General features: G+C 40.5%; 1 protein-coding gene across 2 annotated transcripts in view; it reads right to left on the bottom strand.

Annotated features, from left to right (window-relative positions):
• AKT1 (AKT serine/threonine kinase 1) overlaps positions 1-17,796 on the bottom strand; it is a 78,426-nt gene that overhangs the window by 53,514 nt on the left and 7,116 nt on the right. The window contains exon 1 of one of the 2 annotated variants that reach the window (XM_063159825.1): positions 13,385-13,403. The exons of the other annotated variant lie outside the window; for it this stretch is intronic. The gene's annotated coding sequence lies outside the window, so the exon portion shown is untranslated. Of the gene's footprint in view, positions 1-13,384; positions 13,404-17,796 lie in introns of those variants that run through there. 2 annotated transcript variants of the gene reach the window in all.

The following is a 17,796-nucleotide window of genomic DNA, read 5'->3' as shown; positions in this document are numbered from 1 at the left end:
AATTTAATGAAAAACAGCTTGAATTCTATTAGGCATCAATTAAAAGGTTTACCCTCAATCTTTCTGCTCCACATCACCCTCTTTAACACCTTTAATAAAAAAAATGCTTGAGTTACAAAAAGCAACATTTTTTGTTGGAACAATCAGTCCCTCTACATCTCCAGACAACGTGTCTGTCAGGAGCAACAACATACCCAACACTCAGCTCGAGATACAAGAACTTGGCAGGCTGTATTTCAAAGCAGTTTCACCAAAACAATACCCTTTCCCTTAAATCCCTATCAGCTTAATAGTGGAGGACCATAATATTTCAGATAACACAGACAGCAAGCATTTTGGTAAATTCAGTGGACATTCTTTATCCGACCCAAAAATAGCCAATGTTCACAGCCAAATTAACAGAAATGCTACTTCACCTTAATTCATGCTAAAGGCAAGGGGTTACAGCTTAAATATTTCTGGGGGTTTGGCCAGTGTTGATCTGTGTTTGGCCATGTATATATGCACACACAAATATATATATTTTTATAGATATATATGCCCATTGAAGGACACAGGAGAAGCCATGCAAAGCACAGCCTGTGCCCAGATCCTCTCCCAGGCACGGTTTTAGAGGACAGACTCCTCTGTGCTAGCTACTATGTGTTTGCACAACACAAGTCAAGGTCCAATTGGAAACTTATCTGAAGAGTTGCTCCTGTGCAAACTTTAAGTTCTGAACCTCTGAGTTCAGAACTGAAACACTATTTGTTTGTCCATTTATCCCCTGGCACGGTTGGCTTTTTGTCAGACAGATGTATGCCACATGCAAGTAATTTCCCAACCTCTCTGCTCCACCTCCCTCCACACACTCTGCACACACTCTGACCCCTCAGCAAATGTTGTAAGAGAGGAGGAAGTGTTTCTGACAGTTTGCATACTCTTCACAACAACTTTATGCCAGAGTATAAATGTTTTCTCCTGCCCTCCAACCCTACTTGTAAGGAAACAAAGCAAAACAAACACCACTTCCCAAACAACTGAATGCCCTAAACCTAGCAGCAGGAAAGGGGAGGGAAGGGGTGGAGAGGAAAGGAGAGGATGGATTACACTGAAGTTATTTTTGTCCTGTTCAAGTGGATGGGCAGAGATGACTAAATATAGAATTTATCAAGGCAGGTGAAGAAGAAAGATGACATGAGCCCCATGTTTCAAGGAGTAAGCAATAAATGAAATATACTTCTACTTCAAGGCCCAAAAAGCTTCCAAAACAAAACTTATTTGCATGAACAAGATTCAATTGAACAAATACTCAACTCACTGGCTCCTTCCCTTTAGACACATCACAATGTACATATTAAGCAGATAGGTTTCCTGTCTCTTACCTGGTTGTACTATATATAAACAAGACTAAAAGTCCACATTAAAATGGAAAGAGCTTCACTCGGTGACTCTGGACAGAAATTCTTTAGAAGAAAGTATGTTTGCATGTACAGCTGGGTAATAAAGCTGTGCTTGAAATCAAACATTAAGGAATGTTATGTTGTCAGTGGCAACACAAAGGATGTGGTTTCTATGAAATTTAACCAGTTGTGTCAGGGACAATTGCTTTCTTCTGGTCACACTGCAGTCCAGAGCTTGCTCAGAGTAACTGCTACAGCAGTCTGGATTTCACAACTGGAAATACATTCATACATATTTTTAACTCCTTCCAGGGTGTGAGTTAGTCTGTGAAATGCCCTGGGTGACTGGTGCCAGAAGCACACACTCCATTCAGTACTGTGAGCAGGCCAGGCTGGAAAACAGACAGCAATAGTCACCCAGGCTCTTGGGCTCACAGAGCCTGCAGCCAAGGACCCAAACAATCACATCCACGTCAAGGGCTTTCCCTGTTGGCACACACAAGGAAGGAAACCTTAGAAGGGAAGACACAGCACGAGTCAAGCCACGACTTCAGTGGAAGCCACACTCACATCAGTGCCATAATCTATCACTGGGCTCAAAGAACAGAAAACTTTTATGTGGAATATTTCCCTTCTTCCATCTGTGCTCCCAGTTACCACAGTATCCAAGACCCCCACAGCTTGAGCTGCATTTGTCCTCACAACATCCCCATGAAGCAAGGAAGTGCTGTTATCACCACTTTACAGAGAGGGAACTGGGGCACACAGAGAGAAAAATAACCCTGTCCGAGGTGATTGTATAAGGAGGAAGTTTGTGGCAGAGCAGGGGAAGACTGGGTTCAATTCTCAGTTCCAGGATGGTACCCTCCTGCTCCAGACACCTCTTCAGCTCCTGGATGCTCTGCCTTCAATCTGACTGACCTACCAAGCTCCTCTGGGCCCCATGGAATGGGTAATGGCTATGTCTTTTAGCAACAGCATTTCCAGCCCAAGAAAAATGGAAGAGGGTATCAGACATAAGGGCTGTTTGCATGCAAAACCCCAAACCTGAACAAGGAAAACAATTTCCAAAATAACCACCACTATCCTGGTATTGTGGGAAAAGGAAGGAAGACGTATCAAGTTTTCAAAGCAGAAAATTAAAAACATCCACTGCAGATTCTAAGTATAATTTTAAAATAACTAGTGAAAGTTTAACAGGAAGCTGGTATTAGACATGCATCCTTCAAGAATCTCCCTGCTCTAGATAGTTTAGGTTATACAACAATAAGAAATAAAAAAAAAGTCCCTTTGGTAGTACAGCTATCTCCTTTCATACACAGATCCAAACACAGGCCTAATGTAGTTTCATATGGAGACCTTGGCTCCAGACTTCACACAATACTGTCTCAGATAAAACAAATTCCAGAGGCTGCATACTACTCAAGGTTTCCCATTCCTGGCTGAGCCAGGCTTCAACCCTGCCCTCAAAGGCTCTCTTTTTTAAGTGAAACAGCACATCAGATCCAAAATTTACTCTGTCCTCTGGGACTCTAGCTGCAACCATCCAGGGAACCTGTTATGAAATAATCTACAATTTAAGGGCATTCATAAAGCAGCATTTAATGTCAGTTGTTTGAGGTGATTATTACCCTGGAACAAACAGCAGAGATCCATCACACCATGGATCATCAGGTTTATCAAATCTGACTCCAAAAGGTGACTGCTCAGCTCAGTGGCCAAAAAATGACAAGACTGCTACTAAACCATCAGGAACAGGCCTTGATGAATGACACAGCCACTATACTGATTAGGTCAAAGGAAGAAATCTGTGAGTTGGTGGTGGCTGAGGACACCAGATCAGCCATGATGAGCTTCCAGGCCACCTCTGCTATCCATGGACTATTCTGGCAATTGCTGCTGATAAGCTGGACCTCAGGGCCCAGGCCTCAACTTTCACAACAGGCTGCTGCTGCAAACTCCAACCACCAGCAACACAACATGCACCTAAATCACACCTCCCCTGCCACAGAGTCTGAAGGAGCTGGAGCCAACCAGCTTCTTCTGAAGGCAGCACCATCAGGCACCTAATTTAACTCCTGCCAGTGACAAAACAGAAGCACTGCTTGAAGGTGCCCAGAAAAAACAGAGCTAGTTCCACCACACATCCTGCTACACCCAAATTTCTCCCCTTTCTTTTATACCAAGACTATAAAAAAGGGAAGGAGAAAGGCTGGGATGAGGTTAGAAACATTTCTACTTTCTGACAGCAAGCCTCACAGCAACAAGAGCCAAATAAACAAACGAAAGCAAAACTTCCAGCAGCTTCACAGCTACATAGCAATCTTAGTAAACTAGAAATTCTAGCAACTAAAGCAAAAAGTAACTTTTGGGTTCAGACCCAGAGCACTTACAAAAAGTAGTAAATAAGCACAGTTTGTTTATTATTCCAAGTTTTGAACATTTCCCTTGAAAAATGCCAACTTCTGTATATGAACAGACATGCCAGCACTGAAACATTAAAAGGCCTGTTGACAACTGAGGAATTGCTATTTATTTTCTCTTTGATGGCCATCACAAGGGATATGAAAACATAAAGCCAAACACCTCTACATACAAAGTTGCTCTTCTCCTTCAAAATCAAGGTGAGCTTTGCATGAGATCCCCAATATCCCAGTATTGAACTGGTCAAGAACCACAGAATACTTTATGTTAAAAAGAGCCATTTGAGGTGATCTGGTCTGATCACCCTTCCCAAAGTGGAGCCACTCAGAATGCTGCAAGAGAATTCCTAGCACTAATACTGCATGTAGGTAATTCAGAATGAAAAACCATACAAACACAAGAAATAGATCAGATGCAATTTTGTCAAATTGAAATTTTCAAATCAAATTTGAGGAATAAATCTCAAGCCTGCATGGGCAAGTGTCCTCATTTTTATCTCCTTACCTCCAATAACTGGTCTGAGCATTCTAAGAGTCAACAGAAAGACGAGTATCAATACATTCTCTGTGTGTTCTGGGCATAAAAAGGAGAAATGAATCCACTGTTCCTCCGTTGGTTTATTTCACCACATGAATGATGAGAGAAAAAGCGCAGGATTGTACATGGTCACAAAGGTATGCATGGGCCCTGAAGCATGAACATGTATCTACAACCACACATCCTGTTGTGTGTCATTCCATTTCTAAAATAATGCCTGAAAAGAGGAAAGTCTCCAGAAACATGAGGTTTTGCCATAAGCACACCCACTCTATTCACAGGAATAAACAAACCTCTCCAAGAAACCAACAAGAGCTGTTATGAAGTAGCCCATTCCTTGTAGCCTGGAGCAGCTCCCAAGAACAAAGCTTTCCTCTGGCCATAGGAAAGGTTTCTTAAAATGTGAAGAGAACTTCATATATACCCATTTTTTTGCAAAATCCTACCAGTAACAAGTCAGAGGATTAATAAAAAAAACAAACCCAAACCCCAACCCTTAAAAGCACATAAAACTTACTACAGTGTACCTGAATTTTTTCCCCTATTTTAGATGCAGCTTTTCTGTAACATAATGATTTGTGTTACTGCAGTACACAGCAGCTTCAGATACACATCTGGATCTGAGCCACCTGCTGTACACATGGAACAACGAGACAGTCCCTGTTCTGGGAGCTGACTGTCACAGGACAGGGACAATGGAAAGCCAGACACAGACAGACACAAAAAGGGGACCGATACTGGGCATTTCTGGGAACAGCAGTCTCAGTACACACACATTACAAGTTCACTGGGGCCTTGTATAAGCAACACAAGGAGCCAGAGCTTTTGAAGAGGATAATAAAGCAGCACTGCAGCTGTTTACAGGGACTAATTCCCAAGTGTGAAAGGGTAGCACAAGAGAAAGCAGGAAAAACTGCTTGCTTGCCTCTACGTTGCAGTCACAGTATAGACACATGCTAGGCTAAGGGGAGGCAGAAGTTAACATCTTAATAGCAAATTAGAGATGGTACAAATAGGTATGAAAAGCAAAAGCAGCTGGTTTTGTAGCTCAATGCAACAGAGGAACTAGTGGTAGGGACAAAGCAGCAGCCTAAAGAACGAGCTCTGCTCTGTTCAGAGCAGCACTCTGAATGGGACACGGTTACATGACAAGCATACAAAGATGCAAGATGATGCAAACCTTAGAAAAGTATATTCCCCCCCTCCATGTTTTGCTTCTGTTTTCCACTTTCAAGAATAACAGTACAGTCCAACAACTACAGGAACTTAGAAGATTAAAAAAGTCGCTGCAGCTGATCTGCTTAGAGCTGAGACAAGTCACTATTTTTCAGAAAGAAATCTGGCCACCTGCTGCTCTAGGCAGAGAAGGTGGGATACATGTAAAATCATGCTCTCTTTGAAATTACAACTGATATTACCCAGGAAACACAGACTAGACTGGGAAAAATATGCATTAATGCCAAATGGTGCAGTGTGCTGAACTGAACTGTGCATGGCTGGCTAGCAGTCTTCATTCTGTTCTCATAGGTTTGCTCATCTTAAAATCATTTTATATTATTCCCAATGAACAATCTTTTACAGACACTTTAGACCTGTGGCTTCTGTTGTCAGAGTGAAGTCAGAGTGTAGATATTGGTAAGACTGGGGCATCACAAAACCTCAGGCATTAACAAAAAGAAAGTTACATGAGTTATTACGGAAGGATGAAACACCTACAGAACAAAAAGTTCCTACTGCAGCAAGAACAGCACATTCTAACCCAATAAAAGCAATCACCAGGTCTAGTCACAGAGCACACAAGAAATCAGATCAGTCTAGGCCAATTACAAGGTGTAAGTTTTAAGCAACAGATCTTAATGCAGCTGTGCCACTATGGCTGAAGGGAGGACACTGCTCCACAGCATCTGTCTTTAACAGGGATGTCCCACTGTGTTCAAAATGTGAGGTCACATTTGGCTGCCACATCTTTGCAACCCCACTGCATAAAGGGTGACAATTAACCCAGCTTGTAAAAGCAAGAGTCTGGAGAAAAAATGCCTCATTTTACCTGAACATGCTGAATCTGGCAAGAGCTGACAGTCAGGGAACACACAGAACCCTTTAAAAATACACAGCATCGTTTATTACACTGGGACAGTACTTTGTGTTGCACAATCCAAGCTTTTGTTTCAAGCAAGAAAATGTTTTCTAAATATTTTGTCACCATGACAGTCTAGCCCTGGACTCTAATTCTGCCCTTGGTTGCTCCAGAGAACCCCTGTGAAGTCAACTGTGTTGCACACTGCATCCCAGGCTGCCAGGAAGGCTCACCTGGCAGTGCAGCCAGCAGCATCCTCTTGGGCCTGTGTGCTCTGCACAGCTCCTTCAGCCTGAGTTACTGCCTGCCACAAACTAAGATCTGTGTGAAGAAACAATATCACATATAAGAGGAAGAAAGGTTTGCAACTACAAAGCACCAAACATCTTCTCAATAGGTCCAACTTTAATTAAGTAAAAACCTGTTCCTGAGATAGCAGAATGAAAAATTTTGAAGACAGAGAGAAAATGAGGTGCAGGAAAACATCCCAACTTTGAAGGCCCTGTTCCAGAAAAACCATGTCTTTCAGGGACATACATTTGGAAACTACATCTGAGCAGATAGAGCCCAAGTGCACAGCACAGCAGCAAGAGGAGCAGTGGAGCATTTCCGTATGACTCAGGAAGCCCAACAAACACTTCTGCAGAACAAGATCAACAGGGTGTTTATATACAGCAGCAGTGTCATGTGAACGGGCGGTTTAGTTTGTGAAATGAATGTTTGCATTGTCATTAAAAAAAAAAAGAAAAAACAACTCAAACCAAAAAACACCCTCTATTCCACACTTACAAGTTTCCAACATAAAAACATAGCAGGGGAAGGAAGTACTTCAGCAGCCAAAATTTACAAATTCTTACCATAACTTTGGCACAGTAAACTTCTCCAGTGTCACAAAGGCCTATTCTTCAGGGGGCTTGGTTGCCTTTTTTTTTCACAAGGACTAATCCACATGTGAAGGCTATTAAAGAACACACAAAATGCCAACAGAAGCATAAACAGGCACATTTTGTGTGTCTGTTTTCCAAGTTATATCTGTTTTTCCTTGCAAAGATACTAAGAACAGCCTGGAGGCAGGTATTCCTGCTTTCTTGCTTTTTTTGATGAAGCTCAGTAAGCTTTTTCCTTTCCCAAAATTACAATGCTGCTTTTATTTTAATTCATTCAAATCAGTGAGAGAGATTCACCCTCTTGAGCTGCACTCAAGTGGTCAGGCTTCAGGAATTTAACAAAGAATGAAGATTTTAATACAGAGGGGTTTTGCTTGTTAGTTTGACTACAAAAGAAATTCCTCACAGTAACCTTTTAATTGTTTGAGAGGCACCTTACTAGAATCTCAAAGAAAATGCTTAATACTCTAAGTTACACTTGGCATTTCTGCACAGCAAAACAAATTCAAGCTCTGAAAGTCAGCATTTTTTCCCTCTTATTATCTGAAGCTACATAAAAGCTCTAGCATAGATTTGAAAGAAATATAACAAAAAATTCTGCCTGATCAAAGTACACAGAGCTAAATTTATCCTTCAGTTTCCAAAACACCACTTGGAGATTGGGCATTTAGAGTTCTATTCACTGGCTAGAAAAAAGCCAAATGGTACATTTTAAAAAAGTGACTTTGAAATATTGTTATGAGAACAGGGACAAGCTATGTAAACCCTAAAATTCTGCGGGTCTTTGTATTCACAATTATTGTCACAATCTAAAAGGCTCATATTCCCTACTAAGCAAACATTTACAATTAAATCCATTCTGCACAAAGCATTTGCATTTTGAGATAGAACAGTCAGTTGTTCAGCTGCTGTGATTTAGATGGATTGGTTCATTATTGCTGCAGTTCGTTTTCAGCTACACTGTATAACAAAGGGGTGCCAATGTAGTCGTGAATGGCTTTAAAGCTAAGTATGCTGCTATTCTTCCATGATGATGTAATTTAACCATCTTCCCATCTCTCAGATCAAGATATCTTGACTTTACAGGCTAAACTTCAGCAGAAACAACAGAAACAAGCTGTCACAAGTGTTCAATAGGCAATATAGAGATACTGCAAGTCAGCTGGAGGTTGTTGCCAGGAAGTTTGCAGTGGTTTTCCACAAATGAAAACGTAATTTTCGCCTAATTCTTATTTAGAATAAATGCTTTTCTTATCATGCAAGTGATAAGGCAACTTTGACTTCCACATCAGGAGATACATCAGTTATATACCTTTCAAATGTTCCTGCTAGAGTAAAAATATACCTACATCAGAAAGGAAGAACAGATTTACAGCTATCCCTGATGCAAAGAAAACTCCAAACAGAAAAGGTCAAACAGTACACTACTCTTCCACTGTCTGAAAAATAACACCAAAGACAGCATTAAAGTAATCAATTTCATTTTTTAAGAGAGATTAAAGAGAGAATGACTTCTTACACAGGCAGACAGTGACAGGACGACAGAGAATGGTTTCAAAATAAGAGAAAATATTTAGATAAGATTAGGTTAGAAATTCCTTAGGCTGAGGGTGGTGAGGCACTAGAATGAGCTGCCCAGAGCAGCTGTGAACATCCTCTGCCCAGAAATCAAAGTCCACCTAGAAAACAACTTCTAAATCCTACAACCAGCACTGTCACCACAGATAATCACAACTGGATTCCAGACTGCTCTATGCATAAACTTCCAGTAGAATAATAAACATTTAATACAGCTAAATCTATGCAACTACACATTTGAGTCCTGAATTATTCCTTAGTGTTCCCAAATTTTCATTCTGCTTAATGAGCATAGGAAGGCAAAGAGACTGCATGATCAAAAGTTAAAAATAATAAAACAAGACAAAGAAAAATCTACATTACAAAGAAAACACTTTCAGTTATTTAAATGATTGCTATTTATAGATGATGTATTGACCACAGACAGGCACAGGGATACATATGACATGTAAAAACACCAGACCAGACAATCCATGCCTGGAAGCCCCTGAAAAGCAACCAGCAAATAAAAAGCTGTATTCCCACTCTGCAGAGGCCTGGCAATGGATTTTGAGCTGCTTAACAGGTTGTTCAAGGGTGTAACTATTTACTAATACTCCAACTGAGAAGCTCCAATGTAGGCATAAAACCAAAAATACACAGAATTGTGTGCAGTCTTGTAATTCTGGGCATAAACCCTACTCAGTGCAAATATTTTCCACACCAGTTTAACTACAGCACTCTGCACAAAGCAGCAATATGTTGTCATTTGTAATATGGCACATACAAAGGCTTGTACAGAAGATACAGCAAAATTTTGACTCAGTATTTTTTCTCTTGAATCTTAAGATTTATTTTAGGAATTTGAAAAAAAAATAAGCAGTTCAAATAAAGTTTCATTTCTATGTTTCTATTAACAATTAGACCTGTCAAGCATCTTGCAGGTAATCAGAATTTTTTTTTTTTCATACTGCCTGCTTTCTGAAGTGTAATCAGGATGTGCTCTGTGATCCTCAGACCCTCTGACACAATTGCAGAAATAGCAGGGTAAGGCTGGGAGGCCAGAAAAACAAAAACACACACTACAAATTATTTCAAATCCTCTGGTTTTTGAGCTTTTTTCTGACAAGTAATTAAACAGCCCTTTTTGTTCTGCTTATTCTAAACCATGAAGCAGGCTCTGCTTATCTTTTCCAATTTTTCTCAACATCATGAGGACTAGCAAACTTCTCTGCTTCAGGAAGAAAAACAGGCAAAACTTTCAAAACCTTGGGACTTCTACAGGTGGGAACTGATTTATAAAGCCAACATAAACATAAGGGCTACACTTAAAATTTGAGAATTAGTAGCAATTGCTGTAAGCAGCCTGACCTCCATCAGCACCAGTTCACTTCAGGGCACACCAGTGTCAACCTCTTGAGTCTCCATCAGCAAATAATGCTTGTCTTGAAGACCTCTCCTATGGAGACAGGCTCAGAGAGTTTGGGGCTGTTCAGCCTGAAAAGAGGATGCTCTAGAGACCTTACTGCTCACTTTTTATACATACTGAGGACAGAAAGACTGAGAGGCTTTCTATCAGGGCCTATTGAGACAGGTTACGGTTCTAAAATATAGGAGAGTAGATTTAGACTATGTAATATTTAATAAAGAAATTCTTCACTCTGAAGGTGGTGAGGCACTGGCACAGGGAGCCCAGTGAAGCTGTGAATGTCCCATCCCCAAAACTGTCCAAGGCCAGCTTGGGTAGGGCTTTGAGCAACATGGTCTAGTTAGGGCAAGGTGTGCCTGCCTCTGACACAGGGGCTGGACTAGATCATCTTCCAAGGCCTCTTCCAACCCCAACCATTCCAAGGCTGGAGCTCCCTCCCAAAACAGGTATCTCCTGTGAAGGCTCTGGTTCACCACCAACACAAAGCACACTTTTCTGGCATGCTTATCCTGTGGTTCTCATTAGGAGACCATTAGTAAAGCCCAGGCAGAGGAGACTGATTTGACAGCCCCATAAATTACTCAGATGCTGCACTCAGTCTCATTAAGAGCATGAAATACCACTGCACCATGCACAGAACCACTCACTCCAAAGTGTACTTCTACATGCAGTTCACCAAAGGCCTGGGTTTTGGACAGCACTTCAAAACATGCTCTCCCAGCTTACCCAAGAGGCTCAGGGGAAACAGTAACTGACTGCCCACAGTCTGTGATGATTGTTTACCTCAGCTGTCCTCAAATATGACCATGCACTTTTGAATAAACTAACAAATTTCACAATGTTATTTGACTAGCTATCTTTTTCACATTTTTGGCTCAGCTTGAAGAGGTGGGAGAATAACCCCAGAGGTCTGTAGCATGCTTACCAACTGCACTCAAAGTCAGCCTTCATTATTTCCCCCTTTCAGCTGCAGTAAATATTTCTCACAAAAACACACTACTTCACACCTAATATGGTGCTTTTCTTTCTCCATTCTTTTTCTTCCTCTTTCCTCACATAGTTTCCTGGTTTTTGTTCCCCCTTTAAGAAGCATATTGTACCTACAACATAATGCATCTGAAAATAATAATCCCTCCTCTGTCTTCCCCCATGAGAGATGACTTTTAAATAAGGCTTAACTAATTTTTTTCTTTGTAAATCAGTTACTCCAATATGTAAAATGGGGAAAACCCCAAACAGCTGACAAGTATTTGGTTTTTACAATGCTCTCTCTTTTAAAACACATTAAAATTAAACGTTGAGCTATTAAGCAAATCCTTTTCTTTTTCCCCAACAGATATCAAGGTCTGTTTCCCAAACGAATCTGACACCAACCACCACTCCAATTTTCAAGAGAATTATCAGTGACACAGAAAGTGTATGAAAGGAGAGAGACCTCATGTCACCATGTACTGCTCTAAGAGCATCAAAGTCCTCACCAGCTTTTTCAGGTGGCAGAATCTCAGGCTACAAGGGATAACCAGGAGCAAGTTTGGGCAGGGGAAGGCACAGGCAAAGACAAGGAGTGCAGCTGACAGTGCTTACACAGTGGCAGCAGCACCAGCTGGAAGGGAAGGAACCTTCTGGCATCCACACAGGGGCTGCAGGGGAAGACATTTCCAAGTGAGGACAAGGCGCCAAATCTTAAATGCATGGCACAGCACCTTGCCTAAAATCACCTCTGCAGGAATGAGCAAGCTTGCTCTCTTCCTTTCTCTTTACCTCAAAATAGCATTCTCACTCAGAACTTCTTTCTTCCTACATCCAAACCTGATGACTTCTCAATATGCCTACTGAGAGAAAAAAAGAACAGAAAACATGGAGAGCTTTTTTTTTCTTTTTCAGAGGCCTACCCTTCCCTTTTTGAAAAGGAAGGAACCATGAAAAAGAAAATCAAAGCCAATACAGGCACTTTCTGCATGATCCACTGTATCATGCATTCCTAGGCTTGCTTTTACAGGGCTTGCAACGTCCTAGATCCCTCATTCTCAAATCCCTTTTAATAACAAGTAACATTAATCTATGACGCTACCCCACTTTTGGAGATAAAATTGAGACCTAGTTTGTTTCGCTTCTGATGTGCAATAAAACAGAATATGAAAGTAAACTTCCAGGACTGACATAAATAACCTGGGCATCAACATCCCAGCTCTTCCTCTTTGCCATTAAAAGACAGAGGGCTCAGTCTCACTTCCAAGTAAGCTCTAGTCAGTTTACAATCAATGAAAAACACATCTAACCCAGCATCACTTCTCTAAAGAACTGAAAGTGTTTTGTGAAAATGTTAGAATAAAGACTTTTTGGAAGTAATTTTTACCGAAGAAAGAAACATTTGGATGTCACCCTTCAAAAATGTGAAGCTGTATAATAAAGAAAGGGTTTCATGCAAAAATGTTCTGGAAGACAGTTTTCTGAAAGGTTGCTGGAAAGTACAGAAACACTCCAAGACAAGTAGTCTGCTCTGTGAAAGGAAGATGAGCCATTTCTACGCTACACCAGCTCTTTCAAAGATGAAGTACAGTACAGTTACACTGCACCAGCTGATTCTCAGTTTCTGACTTCTCCTGTCATCCAGAGCAAATTTTTTACAGTACACTGGACCCAGCCTGTTTCTTATGATCGCTCCACAAGTAATTCCATCAGATGAGATTACCCTCCAAACGTCTAGCTGACTAGCCATTATCAGCTCATTTTCTCCAGATGTTTTGTGATCTCATCCTTTCTTAATGTCTCTAGCATCTTGCCTACCACCAAGGTCAGATTTATTAGTTGACAATTTCCTGGTTCCTCCCCAGTCCCCTTTTCCCAGAACAGGACAAGCAAAATGAAAGCAACCAAGAGCTAGAATTGCAAAACTATTGCCCCTTGTGTTGAAAAAGAGACACACAAGGAAAACCACAAACTGACACAGCTTATCTTTTGTTTCCAACAAGAAGAGCAACAGATTTCCCTATAAACCCAGCCCTTCAGTTCTAGAAACAGCATCAGCTTCTTTCCCTCTGTCACAACTTCCCCACTCCATTCTTCATTCAGCCCCTATCTTGTTTCTTACCTTTCCATTCCCCCCTGAAGCAGCTGTGCCCTCTGTAGCTGGCATCTTTTCAGATGGCTCTGAGGATCCTTTGCATCAAGTGCCACAGCCATTCTTTGAAACGCCATGAAAGGCAGACGATCCTTGAACTAATCTGAACCTCAAAGGTTCTGACTACACAGGTCACCAAGACAGTGCATCACTACATCCCAGGGACAGACAGAAGCCAAGGTAAGAACAAAAAAACATCCCAAAATAAAACACACACACACATACACAGAGAAAAAGAGGTAGGGAACATGGTGAGAACAGAAAAGAGAGAAGAAAGAAGAGGTGAAGAACAACAGCAACACCAGAGACTCCCTGGCTTAAAAATACATCTGGTCATGTCTTGTAAAATCCTCTTTTGATTCACACTAACAGAATACTGGAAGTACGAACCTGTGCTCCAAATAACAAAGGTAAAGTTCACCATCTGTGCTATTCTGCTAGGGAAAGTTAAAAGAGCAACAATCAGCATTTTAGTCCTGGTTTGTATTTTACGTACGGGTCTTGCATCCCCTTTATGCAATGAAGCTATAGCAAGAAAAATCACAATGGGCCACTTGTTATTTATTAGGTTGTCTGTATCACTCCATTCATTACAGAAATAATTCTTTAACCAAAAGAAAAAAAAAAAAACAAGTATTATATCCAGAAGTGGAGTAGGTATCTTATGTATTATTTCTCATTTTTAAGGCCTCTATTAGATTTGATCAGTTTGTAAGCTACAGACTCCATCAGTCAAATAGTTTTACCTGCCTGAAGTCCATAAAAAATGGCATTTGGAGGACATGTTATGGTTTTCATGGTTAAAATTACTATGTGGTGTTAATATGCTATTTAAAAACAAAATAGCTCTGCATTTCCTGCTAAATATTAATGGGTGAATACACAAGTCTCTCCAGCTCCTTATAATTGCTTCTGATTTCTCAGACTGAGAAATGGAGATTTTTCAATTTCCTTTTTCAAATGTCAGTGTGTATTTTTCCCTCCTCCTCTTTCCCTGCCTCCAAAAGACTCCTTTTTTTCATACAAGTTTATGCCCTAATAAGAAAACCGGACATACTAGGGAGGACAGAGATGACAGAGTATCAAAACACACAATCCCCTCTTTGTTAGCCATGCAGAAAGACTTAAAAAAAAAAAAAAAAAACAGGATGAAGACTGAAAACAATAGAAGGACCTTTATAAACAGGGATAAGAGCAGAAAGATGCAAGAAATCCAATGAGATCTTTAAAATGGATCAGTAAAGCAAGTAAAATACACTTGGGTACACCTCTGTTCTCCAAAAAGTTCCCCACACACAACCAAAATGAAGGATCCTCATGACATGTATTCAGAAAAACCTATAATCTCAGAGCTCAACAAGCAGCAATTTGGGCAGATAATTTTCTCCTTCTCTCCTCATATTCAATCACAATTACAGCACCTCTGCATCGAACCATTTCCCCCATCCTTTCCCACTAAACAAAACCCTCAGTGTCACACAAGCAGGGGCTGCATACCCTGGATGTACACACACAGGCTGGATGCACCAACCCAAGCCTGAGCTCCTTCACAGCTCCCACCTGTGTGCTGGAACAGTCCAGCCATGCAGGTATACACACAGGAGTCTGTCCTTGCTGGGATTTGAGTAACAGCACCAATGGGGAAAGGGATGGGGAGGGCAAAGTTCATTCATGAATTCTTTTATTTCTGCCTGGTTGACGTTAGACATGTCATGGACACAACTGGCCCCTGCACAGACTGGAAGTGGAGCTTCCTTCAGTGACTGACTTAGAGAACTGCCAAGAGCTCTCGGTCAGGCAGCAATGTTGAATTTCATTTCTCCATTTGTATTTTTAATCTTGGAAACAAAAACATAAATGTAAAGCATGCTGACAGAAGAAAACAACTACACAGTTCTAGAAAGCCCTGCTACTTCCCTGCCAGGCCGAAACACCTGCTCCTGCTAATGATGGCTTTATGCTTACTTACACCTGCCATCCAGAAGGGCTCCAGAGCACTTTGCAGCCTGATTTATACATACACAAATCATTAAAACCACCAAAATTAAGCCACTGCTGGGGTGAGACGTGGCAACTGTTTAACTGCACGCAGCCATGCTGTCTGACTGCTCAGGACAGGAACTGTAAGAGACACCAAATCCAACCAAAGCTATGGGGAATGTTAGGCTCAGAGAACATCATTGCCCAATCTGGATTTTAGCCAGTCACTACCTAATATATTTGCATGTGGAAAACCTTAGGATCTTTAAAGTGCACATGCAGTGCAAATTTTGATTTTATAAATTATCTAAAATATTATATATATACACATACACACACACATATACATATACACACACACATATATGTTTCTTGTATCTGAAATCCCCCCTTTAGCAGTCCCTCCCTGCACTAATTATTGTTTATGCCTTGACTTCAGAAGCTCACCGTATCAGACATCAGTTTTGGAAACATCCTGTGGTTGAAGCACTTAATCTAGCAGAGCCAGCAAACTGATAGTGTCTGGTAATAAATGTAGATTATTAAAAAAAAAAAGATGTTTAACAAAACACATGCATACACAGAGTGGGTAAGTTACTCCCCAGCAAAGACAGAGCCAAATGAACTGAATTTGTCAACTCATCCCTGAACAGCTACAAAAACCAAGAGATTCCCAGGGCTGACACCAGCAGGCTGAAGAGAAAATAGAGCATTGCTTTCTAAAAACCTCCTCACGAGGACAACACCAAATTAACAGTTGCAAAGCCAATGGACTGGAATGAAATAGGTGTCCTGCACATACCAAGAGGGCAAAAGGACACTGGGAAACAGGTTAAAAAGATTAGGAAACCTGGCATCCAAAAAATGCCAAGGTATGTTTAACAGCTTAGGAGTTTAGGCACAAATTTGCAGCATCAAATATGCGGAACATGCAGAGTAACATTTTGAAAATTGGAATGTGCTCAGCACGTAATCTCATCATAATATTATCAGCAATCCATCAGAGATAATAATCTGTTTCTCTAAGGCAATTTTAAAATAACAAAAAAAAAAAAAAAAAAAAAATCAGGAGATCTGGGCATCTTTTACTAAGACCTCCTCCAGAGGTCTCCTTACTCGAAAGTAGCTTTATTGTAATTCTAGAAACAACAAAAATTCAGTTCCCAAAACTAAACACAGACAAACTTGAAATACAACACGATTGTTTAAAAGTTTCAGACACATGCGCCTCTGAATCATCCTGACAATGCCTTTTCCACACTGTTTAAAATAAATGTTTCTCCCTCAGATTTTTGTGCAGTGCTCCTCAAAATAACAGATCTTTTGTTTTAAATTACAGGTAAGTATAAGAAGAATTGCAACAACAGATGATCAAAAACCCTCAGCCTGAAAACATTGTTTAAAACTAAAACAAAAAAATAATTCTCTGATTTGAAGAGTTTCTACATTCATAAATGGGAATGGGAAGTATAATTCTGTGTTTCTTTCTTCTATTTAATCCAAACACAGAATATTTCTCAAATACTTTGTCAGAACAAAGCAGCCTGGGTACATCAGAATTACTGAATGAGCTACTTAAGCTAACGAGTGCAAAGGTGTTTCCAACTGAAATAAACCGGAACAAAAAAAATCCCACACACTCCTCTAAAAAAACCTAAACAAAACATTTGTACATCAAGGATCAATCTGCTAAACTACACTGCATATCCTATTGTTAGACATGTACACTTCCACCCTGTTAAATACACATGATCAACATGTTTTCTAAATTCCTAGATATTTCTTATTGTTGCCAAAGAACCACCAGCCTTTACCAAGGTTATGATAATGCATTTCAAATTTCTTCCACAAATAATTATGATACACCTTTGCACCTTCAGGCAAGTTGTTGCAAACCCTCTAGAAATATCCTGAGTCTGCAGAACCATGTAAGTTTCCCTACTGCTAGAGCACACAGATCCTGGTTTTGGTCCAAAAAAGAGACACTATCATGGAAAGTACCTAACACTGCTCTCTCCTTTCCAAGAAACAATAGTAGAGTACAAAGGAACAGGTAATACCCTATAGGATCTATGCTGTGGTACTAGAAAATGAACACCTCCCCAAAAAACCCAAACACACTGTTTTGGGAAGAAAAGAAGGCAAAAGCCTAACCATACATGTGACTGTCTTTCCAGTTTTGCCACTCTGTCAAGAATAAAGACTTCTTATAAAAATCAAATGTTGTTCATGGTACAAGCAAAATGCACAGAGTGCAGAAACTCAAGGCTGTTTTTCCTGTCCAGGACACTGGTACCCAGAGCAGTTCAGACACACACAGAATAGCACATTTTCTAGCAAGTCTCTGCAAAAGCACAGAACTGCTCACAAAATACAGGCATATTTTTCACTGATCAAAAATA

The sequence above is a fragment of the Melospiza melodia genome, chromosome 6 (genome assembly GCF_035770615.1).
Source record: "Melospiza melodia melodia isolate bMelMel2 chromosome 6, bMelMel2.pri, whole genome shotgun sequence".
NCBI classification, from domain to species: domain Eukaryota; kingdom Metazoa; phylum Chordata; class Aves; order Passeriformes; family Passerellidae; genus Melospiza; species Melospiza melodia.
This window is presented reverse-complemented; position numbering and strand designations above follow the sequence as displayed.